General features: G+C 47.7%; 1 protein-coding gene across 1 annotated transcript in view; it reads right to left on the reverse strand.

Annotated features, from left to right (window-relative positions):
- Positions 1–12,956, reverse strand: part of AASS (aminoadipate-semialdehyde synthase) — a 64,802-nt gene extending 51,846 nt beyond the window's left edge. The window contains exon 1 of the mRNA XM_075558614.1: positions 12,793–12,956. The gene's annotated coding sequence lies outside the window, so the exon portion shown is untranslated. The remainder of the gene's footprint in view (positions 1–12,792) is intronic.
- Between the last annotated feature and the right edge of the window lie 2,801 nt (positions 12,957–15,757).

Here is a 15,757-nt window from a genome sequence, read left to right on the forward strand (position 1 = left end):
GACAGGGGGTGGGGAGTTTGACGGGAATATTGTCACTGTCCAGACGTTGTTCTTTGTATTATACTCCACAAAAGGAAAATAATTTTCTAAAATAAAATTTAAATTAAAAAAGAATGTTTAAACAAAACAAAAAGAGAAAGAGAGAGAAGGGCCACAGGCTTAAAAAAACACGCCCAGTTGTCTTGCCCATCAGATCTAAACACTGGTCTGAGTGGGTATAAAAGGAGGACACATAAGATAGCAACTAACCTCAATTTTTTGTGGGACACACGAGCTAGTTTCAAAGAAACAAGCAAACTAAAAGTGAGCCTTTGGGCACCTTTATACCTCCCGATCCTTTGTCTAACCATTAGTCATGGCATTTTGCAAAAGCGTCATCTTGCTTGGATCCACAATCAGCGCTTAGGGAAGCAGCTGCCACGAGATCAAACGGCACGTTGCACCAAGTCAAAACGCGGCACGTCTTTCGGCCTCTTTAAAGGGGTTGAAGGGCAAGGATGTGACTTTGAAGAATAAGGTGCACCTGATACAAGCCGTGGTACTTTCACGAGAAGAAGAATCATGGAAGAAGAATCAATTCATCTGGATGATGGTGCTGGCGAAGAAGGTGGAAAATATAATGCAGCCAAAAGAACAAAACAAACTGGCCTCTGAAGTACAGGGGCAGCGGAAAACAGAAAGACCGTCAACAAGATAGACTGACACCGTGGGCTCAAGCAGAAGAACAGCTGTGAGGATGGAGCTGACCGAGCAGTGTTTCCTTCCGTTGTCGCTCTGGGTCAGAACCCATCGGTACTCAATAGATTGGAAATTTGGGAAAGCAAAGCAAGCTAACAAACGCACCGGGTCTCTCCTCGGGGTTGTTAGGAGGTTGCGAAGCACTGCCCTAAAAGTCACTCTGTCCCCAAACAAACCCCACTGCAACCCCTGTGCCACACAGCCTCATCCTCGCCATTGCTCACACATCTTCATCCTTTCCATTGCTCCACCCCCAGAAGTTCCCTCCTCCTGCTTTCTCCCTCTACCGCCTCCTGCGACATTCCACTGAAATGCCAAGCTGCCTAAACCAGTTCTCTAACTACTGTTCCAGATGAACAGATTCCCACTCATTGACTCCATCGAGAAATATTTCCAAATGACTTAGGATCGGCCCAACAGAGAGTAAACTTCTCATGCATTTCCAAAGCATAAGCATCGTGCCTTTTCATAACCTGTGGGATATATATCTCCCACCAATATTTTCAGCCTCTCAGTTTTGTGGGGAAAGCTACTCTTCCACTTAGAGTGCATGCTGACACCGACACAGAAACCTGTATAGCTGCATGAATCTAAAGAAGCAGGGCTCACCCCACCACGCAATTGGATCAAAGTCTATGTTGCCTCAAAATCTTGCTTCCTTTATTTCAGCATGTTTTTCTTTAACAAAAGAGACCCTGGTGGTGTAGTGGTTATGTGTTGGGTGGCAAACCGCAAGGTCAGCAGTTCAAAACCAGCCACTCCATGGGAGAAAGAGGAGGCTTGAACAGTGATGGCCTCAGAAACCCACAGAGGCAGTTCTACCCTGAATTTAAGGTCACTGTGAGTCAGGATCAGCTCGATGGCAGTGAGAGTTTGGCTTCGTTAACAACAACAACAAAATCTCCAAGTAGAAATTTAGTCATTAAAAGGTTAAATTAGTAGCCTGTCTCTTGATGTTCCCTTAGACCAGTGGTCCTCAACCTTCCTAATGCCACGACCCTTTGATACAGTTCCTCATGTGGTGCTGACCCCCCCTACAACCATAACATTATTTTTGTTTCCAGTTCATAACTGTAATTTTACTACTGTTATAAATAGGGCGACCCCTGTGAAAGGGTCATTCAACCCCCAAAAGGGTCACAACCCACAGGTTGAGAACCACTGCCTTAGACTTTGGTCCTGGGCTCCCAGGTCCACCAACTCATTCCTTGAAGGTATTTGGTAATATCTAAAGAGTTTTTTATAACTTTGTCCCTTGTGTGTGCAACCATATTCAGGGATATAGCTGCAGTAATGGTAAAAAAGACATACACAAACATCCAGGGGGAAATATATATATATATATATATATATTCATGGGTGTCCTCCCTCTCTGCCTCCCACACCTGTCCTGTTCGGTCTTCTAGCCTATCTGCACCACTCCTCTAGGATGGTAGGTGTAACAGTATTTGCCTCTGTTGCCTATAAATCTCACAAACTTCCCGGGTGCCTCCATCATTTTCCATCAACCTCCCTCTGAAGGTGCAGTAGTACCTTCTCCTGCACTCGGGCCAACCTGAGTGACTTCGCATCTTTTTCGAAATCTCCTCCCAATCCCGGTTGACATACAGCAAAATGTTATGGGACATATTCCTGTCATATCTGACCCAAACTGGCAGTCACCACTGTGCTGTCAGCGGAGTTTTCAAGGGCTGATTTTTCAGAAGCGGATCCCTGTGGGATATAAAAAAGGCTTTTCCCCACCTTCGTCTCCCCCAAAGATATGCCAAACATTAGAGGCTATCTGCTAGCACATGGTGGGAAGTCAGATGCTTAGAGATAGTCTCCCTGAAGGAATCTGGTCCAGTGTAGGTGGGGCTCATACCATATTGATAAGGATAGTAATTGTTTCCATGGAGAGCCAGAGAACAGGTCAAACCTGCTCAGGGACATCCAAAGTTAGGCTGCCACCCTGAATCTAGGATCTGCCCATCTTGTCACATGTGTGCCCCAATCCCTCCCCTTCTTATTGCGTGTATATCCCTAGACCATCCCCTCCCATTACTGTATTACCTATAGTACAACCCCTTCCTGTGACATATGTATTTAATTAAGGGACTTGCATGTCTCACAAATATATATAAGCCTTGGTTGGCAATAAAGAGTTTTCTCTCCCGGTCCTCTCTCCCCACTCCTTGCTCCCCTGTCTCCTCTCCCCTTGTTGTCCTTCCCCTCTCCCTCTCTCCTGTTCTCTCCCCTGCCCTCTTGGCCCATGCTGTTCGTAGACCTGGCTGTTGAGATCATGGCCGTTCAGGAGGTGAGCATGCTACCATGAACTGTGTCTGACTCCATTATTTCAATCTCTCTTCTATCTCTCATGTTCTCTATTACTTTATTATAATCTTTACTTATTATTGTTGTACAATTGTGCCTACTGGACCTGTATTGATTGTTAGGGGATGGCTCCCCTGACACATCCCCAAGCTTTTCTTTGGAGGTACTTGTGGGTAGACTTGAACTTCCAACTCTGGAGGTAGCAGCTGAGCACATTTATCATTTGCACCACGCAGGAGAGGTTTGAACAAACAGTTTAGCATGCAGATAACATTTCTTTGGGCTGACCAACTCCTTGCCATCCTACATATTGAATTTCTAGGACACCTCGCAGTAGGCTCTGAGAACAGAGCAAACAGGAAGGGATCGGGCTCAGAAGGCACTGGGAAGAAGGGGAGCAAAACAAGAAAGAGGTACACCCAGCAAGCAAGCTCCCTGATCACTAGGGAGTTCACAGTGACTTAACTCTTGGCCAAATATCAACAATACACTCATGGCTATCTTCCCTGTGTGTCTCCAAGCGTGTAACTCTTTATGGGAGTAGAAAGCCTCATCGCTCTCCTGAGGAGCAGCTGGTGGTTTCAAACCGCTGAACAACCACGTGATTAGTAGCCCAACTTGTACCCATCATGCTCTGATAAGCATTTCAGTTCAAAACAAAATAATCACCCTGACTATATTTGCTTTACTTAGTTTTGTTTTAAAGGAGCATTCATCACATACCCAACTCCCTAGCATTCCATGTTTCTCCACGCCAATGAAAAAACTGTAATATCCCAAGAACACAAATCTGTTTCTAAATAAAACCAAGTCCGAAGGCAGCGCCAGCTGGATCTGTATCCACTCTGTGTTCTGAGAATAAATTCTTAGCACAAGAGAGAAGTTCGGCAATGTAATCCTTCTCACTCCTGAGCAAGCCCTCCTCTCCGCATAAGCTCACTGCCATTGAGGCTATTCCATGAATCACGGTGACCCCACAGGACAGAATATACTGTCCCTTGGGAGCCCAAGGCTGTCGATCTTTACAGGCAGGGCCAGAAAGCCACGTCTTTCTCCTGGAGAATGACTGACAGTTCCAAACTACTGGCCTTACGGCTAGCTGCCCAGACCATAAGCTCCTCCTCCTCCTCCTCCCCTCCTCTCCTCCTCCTCCTCCCCCTCCTCCTCCTCCTACTCCTCTGCACAAACTGGATTTATAACCATAACTTCTCCCTCTCCCCCTCAGTGACTATCCCTCCCCTCGGCCTCGCTGCCCCCTCGCCTTGGGGGTCAAAGAGTCACAGCTCTGTGAACCGTGCAGAGACACATTTGCAAAGACAGATTTTCTAGACTCTAGATTCTAGAGGAAGGAAGGAAGCATAGGGGTTAGATTCCTCCGCATTTCCTTTAGGGATTCGCGTTGGCTTTTACTGGTTATAGGAGGGGAATTCTGAAATCACAGTTTCTGTTTCGTTTTCACAGGAGTGTGACCCTGGCTACCACTGATTGGATGTCATCCACCCAGCACTAGACAGACGGGCCTTCCCGGCCTCCTGGCAACAATCTTGGAGGAACGTGCTGTGGCATGCTTATCTCCAATTTACAGATGAGGAAACTGACCCAGCCTCTATCCAACTTAGGCTGCTGGCCACAAAACAGGATTCCTGGGTGAGTGTTTAAATAACACCAGGATTTCCTTTATCAAAGCTCACCGGTTCCGTGTGTCTATCTGGGATGAATGGTGATGGTAGCGGCTCACCACAGGAGGGAATCAGAGGCATTTGACATCGGCTGTCACGGTCACAGCCAATGCCTGGCTTCCCCACCCAGTAAAGGTGCCCCCTCTCAAACCCAGCCTTGTGCTTCACCAAAGGCCATTTCTGTGCCCCTGCCAAGGTAACCTCTACCTGGAGTTTAAGCAAGAGATGCTAGGGAGATAGACTCAATTGAGAGCAGGTATTTGCATATTAGTAACTACTTTAATCTTGAAACGTGACCTTAGCAGAGAACTTTTCAGATCCACTATTCATTTGATTGTAAGGTCACAAAGAAATACCCAGCGGGGAGGACTGTCTGAATTGTAACCAGGTAGGGCATTCCCTGAATTGCTCGCAGTAGGACACTCCCTGTACCTGGTCACTCGTGGACATGCCGAAGTCAAACAAGCCTGGATCCTGTCGTCTTTTCAATATCAGGACATCAACCAGGTGGGTATTTCAGACTTCAGTAAATTAGACTGGAGGCTGATGGCTTATCCAACGACTCCAGTGAGGCTTCTCGGCACTTCTGAGTGCCGATCTCAACCTCCACAAGATGGACCGAGCAAACTCAAGAGGAGAAAGGGGCGAGGGGAGAGAAAATGGTCACTAGAGGGTCACTGTGAGTTACAATGGCCTCAGTGACAGGGAGGTTGAGCTTACAAGATAGAAAGGAGAGTGGTCAGCAGGCAGGAGTGGGACACGGGCCCTTGACAAAAGCCAGTCAGTCCTTCCTTCCACCAAAGCAAGGTCTGTGCGTCAAATGTCACAACAATGCAATTTAAAAGAGTTTTTTTTCTTCATGTGTTTTATTACGCAAGAACAGCGCAAAGGTAGACATGCTGACTTGGGTAGAAGTGGACAGGAATTTGGACTGTCTCCAAACAGTACTGTCCTGGACAGTACCTGGTCTGCTAAAAGAACAAACTGATGTGTCTTGGGAGAAGAACGGCCAGAGTGCTGCTTGGAGACAAGGATGGCAAGACTTCACCTCATGTACTTGAGATGTGTTATTAGGAGAGACAGTCCCCGAGGGGCAGGGAAGGAGAGGAAGGCCCTCTGGGAGATGGTCTGTGACATAGTGGCTGGAACAATGGGCTGAGGCCGAGGGACAATTGTAAGGATGAGTTTCGCTCTGTTGTGCACAGGGTCGCTATGGGCCGGGCACCTACCAACAATAACTAAATGCCCTGGGGTATGTCCCTGTGTTGCCGACAGATGTCCTGAGACAGGAAGGTGATACGAGGTGCACCCTTTCAACAGTAAACGTCAACACATGGTCGCACCTGAACGTTTTCCCTCTCAAAGGAAGAAGGGCTTCACAAGCCACTTAAGGAAACACCGCTCGGCCCTGCACCATTCTCCTACTTTTTCTTATGTTTGAGACCATCTTGGGTCTCGATCCATCTCATCAAGGACCTTCCTGGTTTTTTTTACTGGTGTCATTCTCCAGAGACTGGTTTCTCCTAAAGACGTGTCCAGAATACGTGAGACGAAGCCTTACTATTGTCTTTTCTGAGGAGCGGGCTGGCTGAACTTCTTCCAAGACAGATTTTCTTCCTTGTCAGATTCACAGCCACCGAGACAATTTCGACCCTTAATCACTTATTGGACAGATCAGAACTGCCTTTATGGGTTTCCGAGGCTATTTAAGCATAAAAGCTGAAGGGAAAATATGTGATTATAACAGGTGTCGATGAATAAATAACTACAGAAATCTTAACACTTCGTTCAGCACGGTACGGGGACAGAAAGGCTCATCTTCCTCTAAGGAGTTGGAACTGCTGAATTGCCGGTCCGCCACAGCCCAGGTCGTTTGTTCTAGCAGTCCACGACATATTCGATATTCTTCACCAGCACCATAACTCAAAGGCACCTACTTGGTTGTGGCCCACCCCATTCATAGTCCACCACATGACAATGATAATACATATAAGAGAATCAAGAGGGAAATCCTGCTTCAATGGTCTTGGTATTTTCTATCTCTTTCTAGAGGAATTAGGAAGAAAGGCTGTAAGAGAGAGAGAGACAGCTCAGTCTACTTTGAAAACCCCACCATCTTCCTATAGTCACTGAGTGCATATACCACCTAAAAAAAACAAAGCAGACTTAGTGAAGTATCTTTCAATTAGATTATAGCTGATGAAAAGTCACCCTCAGGCCAAAGGCACACATGCATTTGGGGATGTCTTTTTGGATGGTGGCCAGACTGATCTCTTGAACAACTAGACATGTTAACTTCATAGGAGCTAGTTACTCATCTCAAGGACGGCTCCCTGGCAGTGTCATGGTTACGTGCTGGGCTGCTGGATGCAAGGACAGAAGTTTGAAACCACCAGCCACTGCAAATGAGAAAGATGAGGATTTCTTCTCCCATAAAGATTTATCATCTTAGAAATCCATAGAGTTCTACCCTGCCCTATACAGTCCCTAGGAATCGGAATCAACTTGATGGCAGTGAGTTTTAAGTTGGTTACTCATATTGAGCATGTGTAGCTTCTATTATTTAAATGAAAATATAATAAAAGCCGAAATAGAATCAGTTGCCAATTAATTCTGGGTGGGGTGCTGTTGACCTTCCTTAACTTACACATGGGAGAAAGATGAGGCTTTCTATTCCATAGAGAGGTAGGCTCAGTAATCCACAGGGCAGTTCTACCCTGTCCTAAGGGGACATTGTGATTCAGCATGGACTCCATGACAGTGGATTTAACTTACAGTATATCTTTTATAGACTCTTGATATGCATAACAGGGTGTAAGGTATTTGGGAACTGGATAAAGCAGCAGCAGTCCATTTCCTTGCCCACTTTTGTAATGAGGTTTAACAGGATGAAGTATCAGTATGTAATTCGATGTAATGAAATCATTGGTTATGACTCGGTGTTAGGGTCAGAATGGACCTATGAGAGCATCATCTAAAACCTGATGCCAAAAATTGGGTATTCGAAGGTCCAGAGAAATAAATGATTGTCTAGATTTCATAAAAAGCATTTCCCAAGCCCCTAATAATAAGCCGTAATTGCTCGCTGCTCGTGTGGGTACATCTTTAAAGTTCGACATGGCTTGGCTTTCACAAATACTGTTTATATGGCATCTATGTCAATAACCAGTGGGATTAATGTGTGTAGTTTCCAAGAGTGACGATGGAGGGCGCATGAGCACAGCTGAGATCTTCCGAGAGCTGTTATTTCTCCATCACACACCAACGGTCCTCTTTCTTCAACCCTTCCTTCCCATAGCATCAGTCTCGCTGGAAAAGCTTGGAAGCTCACAAACCACATAACCGACTCAGAAGGATGCACTGCTCAAAGGGAAAAAGTGGCTTCTCCTAATTTCTTCCTAACTACTTGCTTCCATGAAGAATGTAGGAATTCATTTTGGAACAGATGAGCATGGCAAAATGTTCCATCCCAGCCCCCCAACGTTAGGAATGGGATCCTGTATTTTAGGCCTTTCACATAACTCCTCTACAACCTAATGTAATGATTCCAACCATCAAGACCATCAAGCCACCGGAGAATATTTCTCAAGGTCAACTAATCAGGCTTATGAAGGGGCTTCAAAAAGTCCATGGAAAAGTTCTCTCATTTTATTTTTTCCACCAGCTCTTGGAAGCCCCCTCATATCCACTTGGGTTAACTATTAAGGGACAGGGATGGTTAAAGTATGCTTGAGTTAAGTTCATAATGAAGAAAACAAGTTAATCAACAACGAGTGCAAATGATTTCCACCTACCTTTGCAGTACGTTCAACTGAATAAAAAATTAATGAAGTTTTCCCAACACATATCGGAAGCCCTCTAGTATTAAAACAAAAACCAAGAAGCCTGGCATCTGTCAGTTATCCCAAGTAGCTCCCTGGCTCTGGGTCTTGGCCCACACTACTTATTTGATATCCAGACCACAGGCCCAGAGAGACTCAAGAGTTCCAGAATTCACAGAACACGTGGTGAGATGGCTTGAAACGAATTCAAATGCCTCCTAACCCCAAGGCTTGCCAGAACATGGCTTGAGAATGTAGCAACACAGGACTTCATGCTTTCGCTTCTTGTTGCATCTTGTTCGTTCTTCTAGTGATCCCGTGATACCAAGGGCACATGAGGGAGGGGGGAAAGGAGAGGGAGGGGGAAAAAAAAAGAGGACCCGATGCAAGGGGCTTAAGTGGAGAGCAAATGCTTTGAGAATGATTGGGGCAGGGAATGTATGGATGTGCTTTATACAATTGATGTATGTATATGTATGGATTGTGATAAGAGTTGTATGAGTCCCTAATAAAATGTAAAAAAAGAAGAGGAGAAAAAATGATTAGGGCAAAGACTGTACAGATGTGCTTTATACAATTGATGTATGTATATGTATGAACTGTGATAAGAATTGTATGAGCCCCTAATAAATTGTTAAAAAAAAAAAACTTCACTGAATTCTTAGCCAGACAGGAAAGGAGGAAAGAATAAGGCTTTGGGGGACGGGTGATTATTGTCATTAGATTATCTAGTCTAAGAAGGTGCCTATCTGCTCAAGAGCATCATCCACTCAAAGTCATCCAAAGATGTGAAGCCCATGACCTTCCTGATCAGGAGCCCAAGTATTTTGTTTCACTGAAAGGGAACACGAAAACTGGTCCGAAATACTTCTCCAGTCGCTTGTGTGTCACTTTTTGAAAGTGTCAATCAATGGAGGTGGGGATCATCCTTTATTCAGCTCTGTATTCCCAGTCAGGAGCCCTGGTGGCACAGTGGATTACACGTTGGGTTACACGTTGGGTTACACGTTGGGTTGACACCCCCAAGGTCAGAGATGCACACCCACCACCAGGGCCTCCACCCTCTACCAAGTGTATAGATGTAAGCTCTCTCACTCACACACACACACACACACACACACACACACTGCCATCCTGTTGATGCCAACTCACAGCAACCCAACTGGATGGTACCTAACAACAACCACAATAACAACAGTTGCTGAGGAGAAAGATGGGCCTTTCTGCTCCCATGAGGATTTGTTGTCACAGTCGTGGTTGGTGTTAAGTGCCGGCGACTCATTGTACAACAGACTGGGGCACCGGCCGGTCCTGTGCCATCTTCACAATGTTCTTATGTTTGATAAAAGCCTTGGAATCCTGAGGAAACCGTTGTACTCTGCCCTGCAGGGCCGCTCTGAGTGGGAACCGGCTCCGTGGCAGTAGGTGGTCTCCCCAGTGACTGGCACACAGTAAAACCTCAATACAACAGAATAATTAGTGAGCAAATTAAGCCCCAGGACTGTGGCAGAGAAAATAAAAATGGCACACAGATGAGGAGAGGGCTCATGTCCCTCATAAAAGATGAGGCGTCTACCCAGACCTCAGAAGACCTTTCCATGTCAGGAAACACAGCAGAACATGGTGCGACGGCCAGCTCTGGAACCTGGCTCCTTTGCTTGAATTCAGTTTTCTCATAAAGACCGGAAGATAATCGTAAAGTCTCATTGTGCTTAACATTCTGATTCAGCACAGGAATGACTTGGGCAATGTGGGGTTACAAGAACACTCCCAAACCGAACTCACTGCCATCCAGTGGACACCAACTCAGAGAGCCTATAGGACAGGGTGGAACTGTCCCCTGGGGGGTTCTGAGACTCTGACACTTTACCTCATCTTTCTCCCCGTGGCTTCCAAATGCTATCTTCCTAGTTAACAGCCTAGTGTGTGACCCACGCCACCACCGGGGCTCCTGTGGATGGCAAGAGCAGCATTCATTTCCAACCATTTATGTCCGACAGTACTGAACAGGGACACAAAGCCCCCAAATCCACTGTGGAGGGAGGATGGGCCTTCGCCTGCACTACCCACAGTGCCAGGAGCTCTGGGAGGAGCGTGCCTGTACAAGACGGGCCAGCACTGGGCTGCGACCTCCCAGAGGAAGACGATGCCATCTACTCTTGCCAAGAGATACAGTCGCAGAGACCCGTCATTGGGTCCCTACGAATCGACATTCAGACCTCAGACCCCTGAAGTCTTATTAAGTGACCTTGGCCTGTAACTGAATCTCTCTGTGACTCATCTGCAAAACAGGAACCATATGAGTATCTATGACACTTTCACTGAATTCACCCTGTGGTACACTGAAAGCACTCAGGAAATGCTAATGAGGAAAGGCTTCCAACCTGCCCCAAGGCTGACCAAAGCCCCAGCCACTCACTCAGCCCCCGCAATCCTGTCCTCTCACATTGTGGAAAAAGTCCAACTTGATGTCTCCTTCCCATTTTCCTGGAAAAATAGTTACAGCCCAATAAGCCCTCACTTCAATTTTGTCCTTTCGGCAAGGATGTTCAAGATGAAGGCATACTTTCCTTAGTGTCTTTCCTCCAGCTTCCTCGGACTGTGACCATTTTTATATTGCTTTTCCTTAGGCGCCCTGGTGGCATAGTGGGTTAAGGGTTGGAGTGCTAATCTTAACCATGGTCAGTAGTTTGAAACCACCAGCTACTCCTAGGGAGAAAGATGAGGCTTTCCAGTAATACCCACAGGGCAGGTCTACTCTGTCCTAGAAAGTTGGGATGAGTCAGAAGTCAATGGCCATGAATTTGAGGGGGGTTTGTTTGTTCCCCATACCTTAAAACTGGTTGCATGTTCAATTCGGTGAAAATGGTGGTAGGGTTTTGGGCTCATTCCCAAACCAGAGTTTCCATGACTGTGAATTGCATAGATTTTTTTCATAGGATGACCTAGGAAATTTCCTGTTTGTAATTTTGTTTCTATGGGAATATTAATAAAAGAATATTTGGAATTTCCAAAAACTATTTTTAAAAAATGAGTACCTGCACACCAAAGCTCATCCAAACACTTGAACCAACATCTGTCCGCTTTAAATACAGTATTATGGCACTTTAAGCAAGCGTAGGCCTGCTACCCACAAGTCGGAGGGTCAAACCCACCAGCCGCTCCATCGAATAGAGATGAAACTGTCTCCTCTGATAAAAATGTGCAGCCTCAGAAACCCCGTTTATGAATGTTTGTCAACTCGATGGCAGAGAGGTTTGGGTCTTTTGGTTGAGGAGTACTTTAATTACAAATAAACTACATTTCCGATCATTTTGTCACTTTAAGACCGGAGGACTGGGGCTTAGGGAAAACATTCGGAAACGTTGGCCCCTGAATTCGCTTTGCAAAGAGGCTCAAAGGGTTGCGAAGGTCAGAAGGTTATGGGGAAAAGTGTGGGGGGGAGGGCAAGTGACAAAACACACACAAAGCGCCACCCCTGGTGGGAAAAAATATGTAAGGCATTCCAACGTGGCCACCCTCTGACTCCAGGACCCTTCACCCAGCCCTGAGCACAGCAAAGTGGTTCACCCCTACCCCTTCCTCACCTTCCAACCGCTTACGCTGTCGCCCGACGTGGAGCCAATCCGGTCTCCCTTCTGGGACGTACTCCACCCCCACCCTGCCCCAGGCCCCCCAGCAGAGCGGGGGTCTACCCCGCGCCCGCTTCCTCTCCGCGTCCTGGCAGCTTTGCAGGCGGCCTCGAGCTCGGAGCCCGAGACGGGGATGGACGCGACGTTTCTGCACACTTGAACCCAGCAGCAGCCGCTGCGGCGAGGTCACTTTAACCAGAGGTGCGCCCGCCACGGCGCCCGCGGCCGGGCTGGGGACCCGGTGGGGGATTCGGCCGGCTGGGGCGTCACCCCGACATTTCCAACTACCCCAAAGGCCATGCAATCCAGCCCCCGCCGTGCCCGTCCGCCAGCGTCACCACCAACCGCCTGCTCCCCGACCAGCACCCCGAGCCCCCGCCACCCAGAGAGGAAAGAACTCCCATGTGCAGTCGGCTCCGGCCCGAGGCAGCGCGCCCGCGAGCCGGCGGGAGCCCTCCGGAGCCCAGGCCTGCGGGGCCCGCCCGGCCAGCGCGGCTGCGGGGACGGGCGGGGCAGCGAGCCGAGGCCGCGCCCGTGCCGCCCGCCGCCCGCACCCAGCCCGGCCCAGCGGCCTCGCAGCGCATCCTGCCCGGCCCGGGTCCCGCTCACCTAGACCTCCGCGCGGCGCCCAGCCGTCCCGGCGAGGCCAGCTCCGAGTTCCCGGCCCAAATTGGGATGGGGCCGCGCTGGAGTGGGTGTTTGCCCAACTTGTGAGGACGTCAGGCCCCTCCGTCCCGCAGCCAATCGGTGGCCGCCCTTCGGGAACAACCTTCTCGGTGGCCAATCGGCGGCGCTGCCAGGTGCTGGCTCGAGCCCTGCCCCGGCTCCGCCCCCCGAAAAGGCTGCTGCTCCCTCTGGCCCTCCGACCTGCTGAACTCCAGTGGGCCATCACCTCCTCCCAGGACAGTTATTGACCCGGTTTGTCCCGGTAGGAGAGGAGGCGGGGCGCAGAAGGACGTCACGGCTAACTAGATGAGCCTATGCCAAACGTCCGTGGGAAAATTCCATTTTCGGCCAATTCCAATTACTCCACGAACTTTTTGAAGTTCCTCTTTACTGGAAGAAAGGATAGCGCTTGCATGTCACTTCACTTAAGTTACAATCTTTCCCACGTGTTCCACAGCCTGTGAAGTGAACCAGGTGACAGCTTTCCAGGTGAGCCAACTGAGACCATGTGGAGGTAAGAACAATGCAGCCACAGAAAGCACTTGAAGAGTCCATGGTGCACCTGGCAAAGTCCGGCGCTCTCAGGAGAACCGACTAATAACCCGAGTCTCTAGGACACAGAGGCACAGGGGGAGATGCAGTTTATACAGAGCCGCTCTGAGACCACAGCCACCCTATAGGGCAGAATAGAATTGGCCCCGCCCCGTCGGTTTCAGAGGCTATAAATCTTTAAGAGAGTGGAAGAATGCTCGTGGTCTCGAGTTAGCAGTTAGCTGACCTTGCAGTGATTGGCCCAACTCACCCTTCGTCCTAGGGGTGTAATGAGTTCGGATCTACTCAATGGCAGTGAGTTGAGCTGAGCCACAAGATCATAACACAAAATGAAATGTACTCTGCTTACGTACACACACTCATCCACATGCCACCCTCTCTGGGACCCTTTCCACTGAACAAGGACATTAAAGAAAAACATAGGCACACATGCAGACACGTTGCTGCTGAAATTCCCCATGGAGCCGATTGCAATGTACGAAGACCCTATGTGAAAACTACAGTCTCTGAAACCCACCAGGCAGTTCTACCCTGTCCTGTGGGGTCGCTAAGAGTTGGAATTGACTCGAGGGCAGTGAGTCTAGTTTGGGTTTTATGTGTAAGGGTCGAACTGACCCCTAGGTCTTCTTGGCTTTAGTCTTTACCAATCACCAGACCTCTTCGATGCCTTTGCATCTCTGCCTGAAGGCTGTCTGCCATCAAGAGTAATCAGACCACCCCACTCCAAGTATGGCTCACTCCGTTCTAATAAGGACCATAGATTGCTCCCCTGACAAAGAGTTTGGGGACACCTATGGTCAAGCCAGCTCAGAGATGACCAAGGTTAGGCCACCCTCTGAACTCTAGAACTGGCCCATCTTGTTATATAGGTACCTTCCTGTTCTATATATGCAGCCAGCATGTCCCCGTCGTGTTACGTGTCTGCATGATGTGACTTGCCTAGCCCAGGATTATATAAGCCACGTGGGAGAATACATTCTCACACTCTGTGGTCATAGATTCCATGGGAGAGGTGAGCACTTGCATGTCTTGTCCGATGTCTCTTTAATCTACCTCTCAATACACAACTAGGGAGGACCTATTGCTTGTAGAGGCCCCACACAGGGGAGAGCTTTTAAAATGTTTTCTCATCTGGGAATCTCAGTAAAGTTGTGTACTTTCTCCTCTAGGAAAGTTGTTGCGGGGAAAAAAAGAACAGAAAATTGTTGAAGAGTCTAGACTGGCATGTATGTATGCAATTGCCAGATAGGGTTACTAGACATTTTTCTAGTAACAGGGAAAAAAATAAAGAATGCCCTCAACAAGATAAATTGGCACAGTGGCTGCAACAATGGGATCTCCACAAAAGACACACTACCCTGTCCTGTGTCATCCTCACAATTGTCTTGTACAGGACAGGGTAGTGTGTCTTTTGTACCTAGAGTCGCAGTGCTTGGCAGCACCTACAGTCAACAACAAGCCACAATTAAAAGTTCTAGGTGGAGACAGTAACACCTTGGGAGACTATGATGGTGCTGTCAGGAAAGTTTTAAACTAGCAATCACGAGTTTGGTGGTTCAAACCCAGCAGTTGCTCCAGAGGAGACTGAGGATTTATAACCTCCGAAACCACCCTGTACCGGGTCACGATGAATTGGAATCAATCCAATGGCAATGTTGTTGACTTTTTTCAGTTAGATGAATGAAGCAGAGCAAACAAATCTGTAGTTTGCTTCTGACTATTCACAACATTTACAGATACTTCCTAAAATTGTGTGTGTGTGTGTGTGTGTGTGTGTTGGGTTCCAATGTTCTAAATGTGTCAAAGTCTTTTGCCTTCCCTTGAGAGGTGAGTATGGTGTGGCTAACCAGGACAGTTTCCCTCCCCATCATACCTACTTACTAAGATTCTACCAAAGTTTTTTTTATTAAAAAGAACCCCAAGACTTTACCAGCTTCAATTATACGTCATTGTATTTTTTATACGATAATTGTATTTTATGGAGTGGGTGAAACGTAGAACACTATACTCACAGAAGCAACCTTGGGACATATAGATATTGGCATCTTCTCCCTGAAAGATGATCCATCTCATATGCTCAAACCAAGGAAGAAATCCCAACATTCCTCCCCTCACCCTCTTCTGAATGAACGTTGAAAAAGAGGAGATGCTTACCTTGAAGGACCGAGCACAGATCGCGGGGAAGAAGAGCATGGGCATTGAGCAAACCTCAAACACATTGCGTCTTACAGCACAAATTCTAAGCATTGGGCTAACAGAAGGCTATGGGTAACACTGAACGCCCAAAATCCATTTGCAGAGTCTCCATGGAATTCCTGACATGCGAATGGTCTTGTGCTCAGCAGAGTGCAGTGGA

The sequence above is a fragment of the Tenrec ecaudatus genome, chromosome 9, assembly GCF_050624435.1.
Source record: "Tenrec ecaudatus isolate mTenEca1 chromosome 9, mTenEca1.hap1, whole genome shotgun sequence".
NCBI lineage: Eukaryota > Metazoa > Chordata > Mammalia > Afrosoricida > Tenrecidae > Tenrec > Tenrec ecaudatus.